Source organism: Macrotis lagotis, chromosome 3, assembly GCF_037893015.1.
Source record: "Macrotis lagotis isolate mMagLag1 chromosome 3, bilby.v1.9.chrom.fasta, whole genome shotgun sequence".
Lineage (NCBI taxonomy): Eukaryota > Metazoa > Chordata > Mammalia > Peramelemorphia > Peramelidae > Macrotis > Macrotis lagotis.
The window spans coordinates 126,011,008-126,023,706 of record NC_133660.1 but is presented as its reverse complement, the minus strand read 5'-3'; the positions used below and the strand labels follow the sequence as shown (position 1 = coordinate 126,023,706).

At 36.7% G+C, this 12,699-nt stretch overlaps 1 pseudogene; it reads left to right on the top strand.

Annotated features, from left to right (window-relative positions):
• The first annotated feature begins 10,679 nt into the window (after positions 1-10,679).
• Positions 10,680-12,417, top strand: LOC141519199 (cytidine deaminase pseudogene; annotated as a pseudogene).
• Positions 12,418-12,699: the final 282 nt, after the last annotated feature.

Below are 12,699 nucleotides of genomic sequence, written 5' to 3'. Positions count from 1 at the left end.
CTTAACCCCATTGCCTTGAAAAAAAAATCTAAAAAAATATAATTACTTTCAAATCCATCCAGGGATACAAAAAAATATATATAAAATTAAGCATGGGTTTATATGAGAAAACTTCTCACTTTGGTTTTGCTTTCTTTTAAGTTTTTATTTGTTTTTTAAAATTTAAGAAACAAATGTTTTAAAATTATTACATCTCTTTTATTACATTTCTCCTTGTTAATCAATAGTCTGATAAAGTCATGTCCAAAAGCATCTCTTTCTACATTTTAAGTTCATCACTTCTTTGTTAGAAGAGTGGTCTTTTATCTTTATTCTTTTGGACTCATGGGTTCATCACTGCATTAATCAGAGATCTGATGTCATTCAAAATTCACTCAATTTCCAATTCTGTGCTACCACAAACAGGGCCACTATGAATATTTTTGTACAAGTGATGTTTTTACCCTTTTGATGATCTCTTCAGGGTATAGACCCAGTAATAATATTGGTGCATCAAAGGGTATGCACATTTTTACTGCCCTTTAGGCATAATTCCAAATTGTTCTTCAGAAAGGTTAGATGGGTTCACAGCTCCACCAACAATGTATTAGTGTTCCAGGTTTCCCACATCCCTTCCAAAATTGATAATTTTCCTTTCTGGTCATATTGGATAATCTGAGAGATGTTTTAATTTGCATTTCTCTAATCAGTAAAGATTTAGAGCAATTTTTCATATGACTGTGAATCACTTTGATTTCCTCATTTGTAAATTGCTGCTGCATATCCTTTGACCATTTGTCAATTGGGGAATGGTTTGATGTTTTATAAACTTGACTCAGTTCTCTCTATATTTTAGAAATGAGTCCTTTGTCAGAAATACTAGTTGTAAAAATTGTTTCCCACTTTACTACATTTCTTTTGATCTTGGTTACAGTGGTTTTGTTTGTGCAAAAGCTTTTTAATTTAATGTAATTAAAATTATCTCACTTATTGTTAATGATGTTCTCCATCTCTTCCTTGATCAAAAACTGCTTCCCTTTCCATAGATCTGACAGGTAAACTATTCCTTCATCTCCTAGTTTGCTTATAATTTTGTCTTTTATGTCTAAATTCTGTACTTATTTTGATCTTATCTTGGTATAGGGTGTGAGGTGTTGCTCTAATCCAAGTTTCTGCCATATTAACTTCCAATTTTCCCAACTTTTTATCAAAGAGAGGGTTTTTATCCTAGAAGCTGGAATCTTTGGTTTTATCAAATAGCAGATTACTACAATCATTTCCTGCTATCTCTTTTACACCTATTCTATTCCACTGATTCCTCACTCTTTCTTAGCCAATACCAGACAGTTTTGATGTCTGATGCTTTATAATATAATTTTAGATCTGGTAGGGCTAAGCCACCTTCTTTTGCACTTTTTCCTCATTAAATCCTTGGAAATTCTTGACTTTTTATTTGTCCATATGAATTTACTTACAATTTTTTCTAACTCATTAAAGTAATTTTTTGGAATTTTAATTGGTAGGACACTAAATATGTAGTTTAATTTAGATAGAATTGTCATTTTTATTATATTAGCTTGATCTATCCATGAGCAGTTGATATTTGCCCAGTTTTTAAAATCTGATTTTATTTGTGAGGGAAGTGTTTTGTAGTTTTTTTATCCAAATTTTATTTTTTTAAGTAAAATAAAGATTTTATTTATTTTGAATTTTTACAATTTTTTCCCCTAATCTTGCTTCCCTCCCCCCCAGCCCCTGCAGAAGGCAGTCTGTTAGTCTTTGCATTGTTTCCATGATATGCATTGATCTAAGCTGAATGTGATGAAAGAGAAATCATATCTTTAAGGAAAGAAAATAAAATATGAGATAGCAAAATTATATAATAACAATTTTACTATTTTTTAAAAAATTAAAGGTAATAGTCTCCAAATTTTATTTTTAAAGATCACAGACTGCAGAGTCTATATTTTTCTGTTTCTTGAAGGATATACCTCACACAGAAGGGAAGAATAACATAAGAGTATGTGACTAGTTGGAGAGAAATGTGCTATTCTGGGGGGGTAGTGAGTTCCCCGTCACTGGAGGTGTTCAAGCTTAGTCTAGGCAAGCCTTTGGCAAAAATGTGATGGAAGACATTCATTTTTCAGGTACAAATTAGTCTAGTTGATATCTGAGTTTTCATATAACTCCAAGATTCTTTGAAATATTTTCTCCCCAATCCCAAAGAAAAGGCAGAAGGAGCAGAATTTTCTCATATGAAATTGAATATAGCTGGCTGGGAGCATGAGATTGAATGTATCTGGCTGGGAGCTATAGTTGTTTTCATAGTTTCTAAATCTGCCTTGAGAGGGCGGCTAGGTGACACAGTGGATAAAGCACTGGCCCTGGAGTCAGAAGTACCTGGGTTCAAATCCAATCTCAGACACTTAATAATTACCTAGCTGTGTGACCTTAGGCAAGCCACTTAACCCCATTTGCCTTGCAAAAACCTAAAGAAAATAAATGAATGAATGAATAAATAAATCTGCCTTGGCAGACAGACTTCCGAGTATTTTATATTGTCTGAAGCTATTTTGAATGGGATTTCTCTTTCTAAGTCTTGCTGCTGTATCTTGCTAGTAATATATAGAAATTCTGGGGATTTATAATGGTTTATTTTATATCCCATGACTTTGCTAAAGTTGCTAATTGTTTCTAGTAGTATTTTAGATGATTTTTTAGGATTCGCTGGGTATACCATCATGTCACCTGCAAAGAGTAAGAGTTTTGCTTCTTCCTTCGCAGTTCTAATTCCTTCAATTTCTTTTTCTTCTCTTGTTGCTGAAGCTAATATTTCTAACACAATATTGAATAGTAGTTGTGATAATGGGCATTCTTGTTTCACCCCTGATCTTATTGGGAATGCCTCTAGCTTATCTCCATTGCATATAATGCTTGATGATAGATTCAGACAGATACTGCTAATCATTCTAAGGAACAATATATTTATTCCTACATTCTCTAGTGTTTTTAGTGGGAATGGGTGCTGTATTTTGTCAAAGTCTTTTTCAGCATCTATTGATATAATCCTATGATTTCTGATAGGTTTGTTATTGATATAGTTAATTATACTAACAGTTTTCCTAATATTGAACCAACCCTTCATTCCTGGGATAAATCCTGCATGGTCATAATAGTGATAACTTGATGTAATCACTTTGCTAAGATTTTATTAAAGATTTTTGCATCTATATTCATTAGGGAGATAGGTCTATAATTTTCCTTCTCTGTTTTGACTCTTCCTAGTTACGTATCAGCACCATATTAGTGTCATAGAAAGAGTTAGGCAGAGTTCTGTCCTCACATATTTAGCTAAAGAGTTTATATAGAATTGGAACCAATTGTTCCTTAAATGTTTGATAGAATTCACTTGTGAATCCATCTGGCTCTGGAGCTTTCTTCTTCAGGAGTTCAAGTTGAATTTCTTTTTCTGAGATAGAGTTATTTAGGTATTTAATTTCCTCTTCATTTGAGCAATGTATATTATTGTAAATATTCATCCATTTCATTTAGATTATCAAATTTATTGGCACACAAGAGCAAAATAATTTCAAATTATTACTTTAATTTCCTCCTCATTGGTGGCAAGTTCACCTTTTTCATTTATGATACTAGCAATTTGCTTTTCTTCTTTCTTTTTTTTTTAAATCAAATTAATCAGAAGTTTATCAATTTTATTTTTTTCATAAAGCAACTCTTGGTTTTATTTATTATTCAGTAGTTTTCTTACTTTTGATTTTATTAATTTCTCCTTTAATTTTTAGAATTTCTAATTTGGTATTTAATTGGGGGTTTTTAATTTGTTCTTTCTCTAATTTTTTTAATTGGATGTTTAGTTCATTGATTTCCTCTTTCTCTAATTTATTCATGTAAGCATTTAAAGATATAATATATTCCCAATGACTGCCTTGGCTGTGACCCATAAATTTTGGTATGTTGTCTTGTTATTGTCATTATCTGGATGAAATCATGAATTCTTTCTATAATTTGTTGTTTGAGCCACTCATTCTTTAAAAATGAGGTTATTTAGTTTCTAATTAGTTCTGGGTCTGTATCTCCCTGGCCCATTATTGCATGTGATTTTTATTGCATTATGATCTGAAAAGGATGTATTCACTATTTCTGCCTTTCTGCATTTGATTATAAGGTTTTTAATGTCCTAGTATATGGTCAATTTTTGTATAAGTGCCATGTACTGCAGGAAAAAAAAAAGTATATTTTTTTCTGTCCCCATTCTGTTTTCTCCAAAGGTCTTCATGTCTAGGTTTTCTAACATTCTATTTACCTCCTTAACTTCGGTCTTGTTTATTTTATGATTAGATTTATCTAAATCTGAGAGTGGGGAGGTTGAGGTCCCCCACCAGTAGAGTTTGCTGTCTATATCTTCCTGTAACTCATTCAACTTCTCCCCTAAGAATTTGGATGCTATACACCTGGTGCATACACATTTAGTATTAAAATTGCTTCACTCTCTATGGTACCTTTTAAGAGGATATAGTTTCCTTCCTTATCTCTTTTAATGAGATCTATTTTTGCAGCTGCTTTGTCTGAGATAAGGATTACTATCCCTGCTTTTTTTCACTTCAATTGAAGCAAAATATATTGTACTCCAACCTTTCACCTTTACTCTATATGTATCTCTCTGCTTCAAATGAGTTTCTTGTAAGTAGTATATTGTTGGATTCTGGTTTTTAATCCACTCTGCTCTTTGCTTATGTTTTATAGGAGAGATCATCCCATTCACATTCAAAGTTATAATTACTAACTCTTTATTGCCCTCCATGGTGGATAGCTTTTTCAATCCAGGTCTTTTAGAGTTGTCTTTGATTACTGTCTTGCTGAAAAGAACTAAGTCTCTTTTAATTGATCATTGCACAATGTTGCTATTAAGTTGTGTAATACTCTCCTGGTTCCGCTCACATCACTCATCATCAATTCATATAAATCCTTCCAGGTTTTTCTGAAATCTGCCTACTCATCATTTTTAAAAGAACAATAATATTCTACATTCATATATCACTACTTGTTCTGTCATTCCCTGATTGACAGGTATCCCCTCAATTGTCAATTCTTTGCCACCATAAGAACTGCTATGAATAATTGTACATCTGGGTCTTTTCCCTTCTTTTTCTTTTTTGTTACAAGGGGTGACTATTTGGCATACAGCCCCAAATTGAAGAGAGCATATTTAATAGGATTCAGGGAAAACATCAGAAGGATGCTATAGCCCAGGGTCCTAAAGGGGAAATCAGCCCTGGCAACCCGGGAAGCTCTAAATGAAAAACTAAAGACATAAAGGTGCTACAAATCTGAAACTTGAAAAGAAAAGCCATGCTAAATACAAATAAACTAGTCTTCCTTTCTCCTTTTTTTCTCAAACCCTTGGAACTATTACTGAATAAATATTAGAAGATCTCTGTTACAATTAACAATGATTTCTGAGTATCTCTTGGTAAGCTTCTGAAAAAATACTTCCCTTTTTGGAATTGCTTTGATTTTTGTCAGTAGATGGTGTTGAAGAGTTATTATGATGGGGGAAACTATGTGCAGTGGATAGGGCACTGGTCCTGGAGACAGGTAGACTGGAGTTCAATCCAGTCTTAGACTCCCCATGTATAAGATTAACCCTTTTTTGAAAAATTTGGGATCTAAAAACTGGGATCATCTTGTATAGTGGTTGTAAATATTTTTGCTTGCATTTCTCACTTTTTCATGCATTCATTGTTTCACATTTGTCACTGGTATATTAGGTAATGTTTTGCCACGTTCTGCTCAGAAATGGTTCAGAAAAGATTTTTGTCCAGTACTGAATTCAAGTTTAAAGTGATCCAGTTTGCAAAAGTGAATGGAAATCATGCTGCTGAACATCAGTTTGGTCCTCCTCCAGCTGAGGAAACAATCCAAAACTGTCTATGGGAAGAAAAAACCTCCTGAAAATGCCCTGGCAGAAGAAGGCCACAGGAGAGACAAGTCAACCAAATGGTTTGAGTTAGAGAGGGAATTAAAGAGATGGATGGAAGAGCAAAGGGCCATTGGAATTCCTGTGTCCACAAAGATGGTTCAGCAGGAGGTCAGAAGAATTGCTGATGAAAAAAAAGTGACTGATTTCCAAGTAGGACACAATTGGTACTTCAGGTTTATGAAACAGAATGGACTAAGCAGGCATCCACATACCAGATTTGCCCAGGGAGTGCTTGTGGTCAACCACAGACCAGAGTCCAGGCAGGAGAGCAGTCAGAGCCTCTCCTAAGACAGTGATTCATCATCAAACACAGGTGAGGATGAGCTAATGAATGGGTGTTTTGACAGTGTGAGGAGTTGTATGAATTTGATGATGAATAAAATTTGAGTTTTATATAATACATTTTCTTTTCAAATTTCGAGTCCCACAATTAAGGTGCATCTTATACATGGGAGCATCTAATACATGGGGAAACATGGTAATACTTACCTGTGTGACCTTGGACAAGTCACTTAACCCCATCATCAAACTGGTGAAGAACCTCTCTGACTCAATTATAGATAGCCTGTTACCAGGAAGATTCCTCAGTAAATTAAATTATTATTGAAAGTGAATGTGTGGAGCGGCTAGGTGGCGTAGTGGATAAAGCACCGGCCTTGGAGTCAGGCGTACCTGGGTTCAAATCTGGTCTCAGACACTTAATGATTACCTAGCTGTGTGGCCTTGGGCAAGCCACTTAACCCCATTTGCCTTGCAAAAACCTAAAAAAAAAAAGTGAATGTGGTAGAAAGTTGGGAATTGGGTAAGCCACATAACCCATCTCTGCCTCAGTTTTCTCATCTATAAAATGGTGTGAATAAAATAGCACCTACCTCATAGAGGATTAAGAGGATCAAGAGATTTTATATATATAATGTTTTACAAATTTTAAAATATATAAAATGTCAGTTATTGTTATCCTATTAGATGATCTCTTTGAAAATGTTTTCTTCAAAAAACTTTTATATATAAGATCATTCAGAACTTTTGCAATGGAATGTTTTCTGTCTGTTTGTGATGGCAGCTTTCCAAGTTTCCTGTTGAAATATATACCCTTATCCCCCTTCTTCCTCATCACCCTACAGCAGAGGGTAAAGTTTAGGATTGCTTTCTTTGAAAATAGGGATAGCATGGGATGTGAACATCCAGAGACACCTGAAACTCAAGGAAATAATGAGTAAATGAGAACACATATCCCCAGACTGGACCTAAGCCATTGTAAACATTATTCTGTGGGATCTATCAACTGTCTTATAAATAAATAACAAAGTCTGTCAAGCCGGTTTCTGGTTTTCGATTCATTTCACATCCAAGTCCAGAATCTGGTTGTAATTATTCAAAGATAACAGACCTCTTCTTTCTCAGCCTTTTGGAAATTTTTGATGAGCAATTACCATGATTCTTCCACAAATATTGTCAATTCTTGTCATTTTCGACCTTTACTCTCTAAAATACATTCTTTTCTGTCTAGTCACACAACACCCTCCCTGGGTTCAGGACATCATCACCTCATACCTGAACTATTGCTGTAACTTTTTAATTGGTCTCCCTGCCTCAAGTCTTTCCCAGCACTAATCCACCCTTTGCTAGTTTAACAAACTCATTTTCCCAAAGGGCTGCTTGATAAATTCCCATAGCTCCCTTTTACCTCTGGGATCAAATAAAAATCCTTTGTCTTTATAGTCCTTCACAACCTGATTCCTTTCTATCCCTAATACTCTGCTCCCCTCTAGTGACCTTGGTCTTGCTGTTCTCTAAACAGAATATTCTCCTGACTTCTCTGAAATGGTGGTCAGTCTCCTATCCCCATGGAATACTTTTCCTCCTCTACTTCCTACTTTCACTGGTTTCCTTCAGATCCTACTTTCTCCCAGACTCCCTTATCAACCTGGACCATGCCCACCTGCTCTTCCCCACTCCAGTCCTGTCCCTCTGAGATTGCTATCTATTTTCAGAATAGGTATATATCTATTTATTTATACAAGTATTTGCATCTATTGTCTCACCCATTAGAATTTGAGTTCCTTGACTATAGGGACTAGTTTTTTTGATTGTTCTTTGTTTTTACTTTGTATCTTAATAAATGTTTGTTGACTGTTAATGAATGGACATATTACTCATAAGAATGTGTTAACTTCTGATTTCCCTATGTGGATTAAGAAGACCTTTCCAATTTTAAGCACTCAAAGCTCTCTTTGACTATTGATGGGGGGAAAGCTATCTGAACACAATTTGAGGAAAATAACTGCTATAGCCTGTTTTTCCTTTCTATATAAGTGCTTAATATGAATGTCCATAATGATTTATCCTCTAAGGAAAATTCTATCCAGGTTCCACTATTTAGTAGGAAATAAGTTGGTTGTCTCTAAAAAAAGCCTCTATTTAATTTTTAAATTTCTTCATAACCTATACTTTCCTTACTCTCTTCCACAAAGCAGTCATTTCTATGGAGAAGGGGTCAGCTATCCTCATCAAATACTACAAAGAGAATGTAGGGGTGGCTAGGTGGTGCAGTGGATAGAGCACCGGCCCTAGAGTCAGGAGTACCTGAGTTCAAATCCTGCCTCAGACACTTAATAATTACCTAGCTGTGTGGCCTTGGGCAAGTCACTTAACCCTATTTGCCTTACAAAAAAAAAAAACCTTAAAAAAAAAAGAGAATGCAAGCCAACTCAAATGAAGGGACAAGCAGGGCTCCCTGAGGGAAAGACAGGAGAAGATACATGTCTGGCAAGCCAAAGCCCCACCAACTTTGACCATTATCTTCCAGGAGACTGTGATGGAGATAGCCCAGGATCTTGAACCCCAGAGCCTTAGGAATAGCAATGCTTTCATCCCAGTGCTCTCAGCTGTCACCCTTTGGAGAGAGTCTGGCATCTACTCCCTAAAGACCCAGGAAAGAAAGTTCTTAGCACCAATACCTTTGGTTCCATCAAATGGCATTTCAAAATATTTTAGAGATAACCTGTTTCCCAGAGCTAAAGCCCAGCAAGCAAGCTGAGTTTGTCACAACAATAATTCCTTGCTCTTTGTATGACCTCACCCTCTGGCAAAGTCTATTGCTTGACCAGGCACCAGGTATTCACGGAGGGATTTGGTTCCCATTCTTTGCCAGGGCCATCCACTACATGTCCACAATCATTACTCCCTGTGCTATACCCTATTCCCATCATAGAACTCTGGTTCTGTGCCCCACAGAATCATCAAAATCCCTCCTCCACCCATACACACACAAAATGAGGTAGAAAGGGTCCTGAAAAGAGAGGTATAGTCCAATGCCTTCATGAGGATGAGAAAGGTGAACATCACACAGGGACAGAATGGAGGAATTAGGAGGTTTGAACGAAGGTCCTTTGACTGGGAATCCCTTAGCCTCCTTTATCACTGTATCATCCTACCTCAACACCCTTTAAGTTTGGCAAGGCACTTTCCATATCTTATTCCCATCACCTTTTTAAATTTGCCTTTTTTTTCCCCTGGGGAAAGGCTGGTGATCCTCTCTTTGCCACTTCAGAGTGCAGCACCAACCTGGACCCCCAGTTTCTGCAGTAAATAAGAAGGTGACTATTTTCCAGACTGTAAACAATGTGGTTCATGTGGCTTTGATCTCATCCCCCAGCATTGCTGGCAAAGCAGCATCTCCATAATGATCTTCCCTTTGGTTGGCTTCCAAGCCACATATTGACAAATATCATCCCTCAGTCCTGGAACCCTAATGGCTTATATTTCCAGAGAATTTTATTATTCTCAGGTAGAAGAGACACTATTAGCCCTCAACTTGTTCTGACACAACCTGTTCTGAACTAGTTTACAATGGTTCGCCTTAATTGAATATGGAAAAACTAGAAATTCATTTTCTAGAACACGGAGAGTCCATTAATATTATGAAAGATGGTCAACTGATGTGTCATGCCTTCTTTACAGAGATCTTCCCCAAAATAAAGACAATTATATTAGAAGAACTCTGGAGCAAGAATGGGGGAGGCAGGGGCAGCTAGGTGGCAGAGTGGATAAAGCACCAGCCTTGGAGTCAGGAGTACCTGGGTTCAAATCTGGTCTCAGACACTTAATAATTACCTAGCTGTGTGGCCTTGGGCAAGCCACTTAACCCCATTTGCCTTGCAAAAACCTAAAACAAAAAAAAAAAGAATGGGGGAGGCGTTTGCTTCTTTCCTCCTGGACTCAAAGAAGATGAAATTCTAGAGAATTTGGAGGGGGAAAAAAGAAAACATTGAAGCAATGAATCTCACTAGCCAAACAATAATAGAAAACATTCCCAAGTAAACTCAGTGCTTTGGGGAAGTAATTGTCCAAAATGTTCAACAAAAATAATTCAAAGAGGACCTGGATTCTGAAGAGGAAGTTGTGGGAACCTCAGAGAAAATAACCACTCCATCTTATTTTCTGAGAGAAAATACTAGGCATAGACTAGCATACACCCTAGGTTTGGGGAAACAAATTTCAAATTTCAACTGGAAAAAAGAGGTTACATAGCCTTCATGTAAATTCTATGGTCCAGAAGGAATAGGAAGTTGTCAAGAATAAAATTCTGAAGAGCAAATGAGAAAGGATTCTCATGAGAAGAGAAAGAGGTAATTATGTAAAGAGATAAAAGTCATCAGCAAAGTAAGATTTTTTAAAGGATGTATCACTCATAAATATGATGTAAGTTATGAGAGGATGAAGCTGACAAATGTCTAGACAAGTATAGTATGATTCTGTAAGAAAGTAGAAGGATATACCTAGCTGTGTGGCCTTGGGCAAGTCACTTAACCCCATTTGCCTTGGAAAAAAAACCTAAAAAAAAAAGAAAAAAGAAAGTAGGATTGCTAGACCTGAAGTGCTACTGAATCATATTAAAATGTAATTGGGGGGGGGGGGCAGCTAGGTGGTACAGTAGATAGAGCACCAGCCCTGGAATCAGGAGGATCTGAGATCAAATAGACCTCACACACTTAATAATTGCCTAGCTTGTGACCTTGGGCAAGTCATTTAACCCCATTGCCTTAAATTTAAATTTAAAAAAAAAATTGGGAAATGTGTAAAAATAAAATAAAAATAATATAATATCCACAAGTTTTCTAAATAGGTTTACTACAAGGCTCCTGCAGGAATCTATTGTTCTTTGAATTTGACATCACTGGCAATGACAGTAAAATTAGGCATATTCAAATCTGATTGCAAAACCATTATGGTATAGTGGTGGGGGAGCCTTTTTTTCTGCAAAGGGCCATTTAAATCTTTACATCATTCTCAGACAAAATGATCAACTTAAAAATTAGCCTGCTATCTTTGGCAAAACATTTCATTAATTCACCCCAAAAAACTCCTAGATTGACTAACTTTTGAGTTCCACCTACAGTTGATTTCACAGGCCTTATACATTCCCTGCCCCTGGTGCAATGAATAGAGGTTCTTCTGAGTTAGGAAAAACTCAGGTTCTAATCCTGCTTCTGACATGGCTTTTGTATCAGTATTCTGAGCCAGAATAACCATTGCTCTTAGAACATTGAGTGTGCATCTATGCCCCAGGCAAATGAACCATCAGGGCACACAACTCAACCATTGCTCTTCACAAAAGCAGATATATGCCCAGATAAATGAAATGAAACAGTCACTCTTACAATAGGATCCTACATTTAGACTTTAAGGAACCTTAGAAACCAACAAGTCAAACCCCTCTTTAAACATGGAAAAACATGTAAAGGAGTCAGCAAACTCTATGGGTCTTCTTTCTCTCCCTTTAGGGACTTGAAGAGTCTGATATTCTATCTTCTTTCTCAACACTGGAAAAAAGCCAGAAAAGGAAACTCTTCCCTCTCTCACAAACTGCTTCTCTCATAGACAAGCAAGCAAGCAATTTTCACCAAAAAGGACAGCCTCATGTAAATGATCATTTCAGCCAAGAATTATAAGGCACTGTTGACCTGGCCCTGTATCCAAGAACCTCAGGGCCTTTAGATCCAGTTCACATTCAGAAGCTCATTCGCAGGGGCCAAGAAGCTAAGAAGTTTGCCTATTGTCCCTACAGTAATTTCCCAGTGGGGGTGGCTCTCCTGACCCTGGATGAGAAGATTTTTTCAAGATGCAACATAGAAAATGCTGCCTGTCCACTAGGCATCTGTGCAGAACGTACTGCCATTCAGAAGGCCATCTCAGAAGGGTACAAAGAGTTCCAGGCCATTGCTATTACCAGTCACTTGAAGAATGACTTTATCTCACCTTGTGGAGCCTGTAGACAAGTAATGAGAGAGTTTGGAAAATATTGGCATGTCTACATGACAAAAGCAGATGGTACATATGAAGTCAAGACAGTCCATGAACTACTGCCTAGATCATTTGGACCAGATGACCTGCAGAAGCCCCAGCGAACCCTGAAGATGGAATTGTCCAATTGAGAGCCTTTTCAAGTATCTTGTCCAATAGTGCCATCCCCAGAGCAATATTGATATGAATCAACCCCAGGGCTAACTAGGCCCAAAGTGCTGGTTGCTTCTCAATCTCCTGTTCAACCTATGAAACCTCTAAGTCATTTATATTTGAAGTGCCTTGAATCTGCTACATGGTAATAGAAGAAAGAAAGCCAGTCTGGGAGTCAAGAGATCTGTGTTCTATTCTCAGCTCTGCCTCTAACTTCCTACGTGACTTTACAGTAATTATTTATCCTCTCCAGGCCTCAC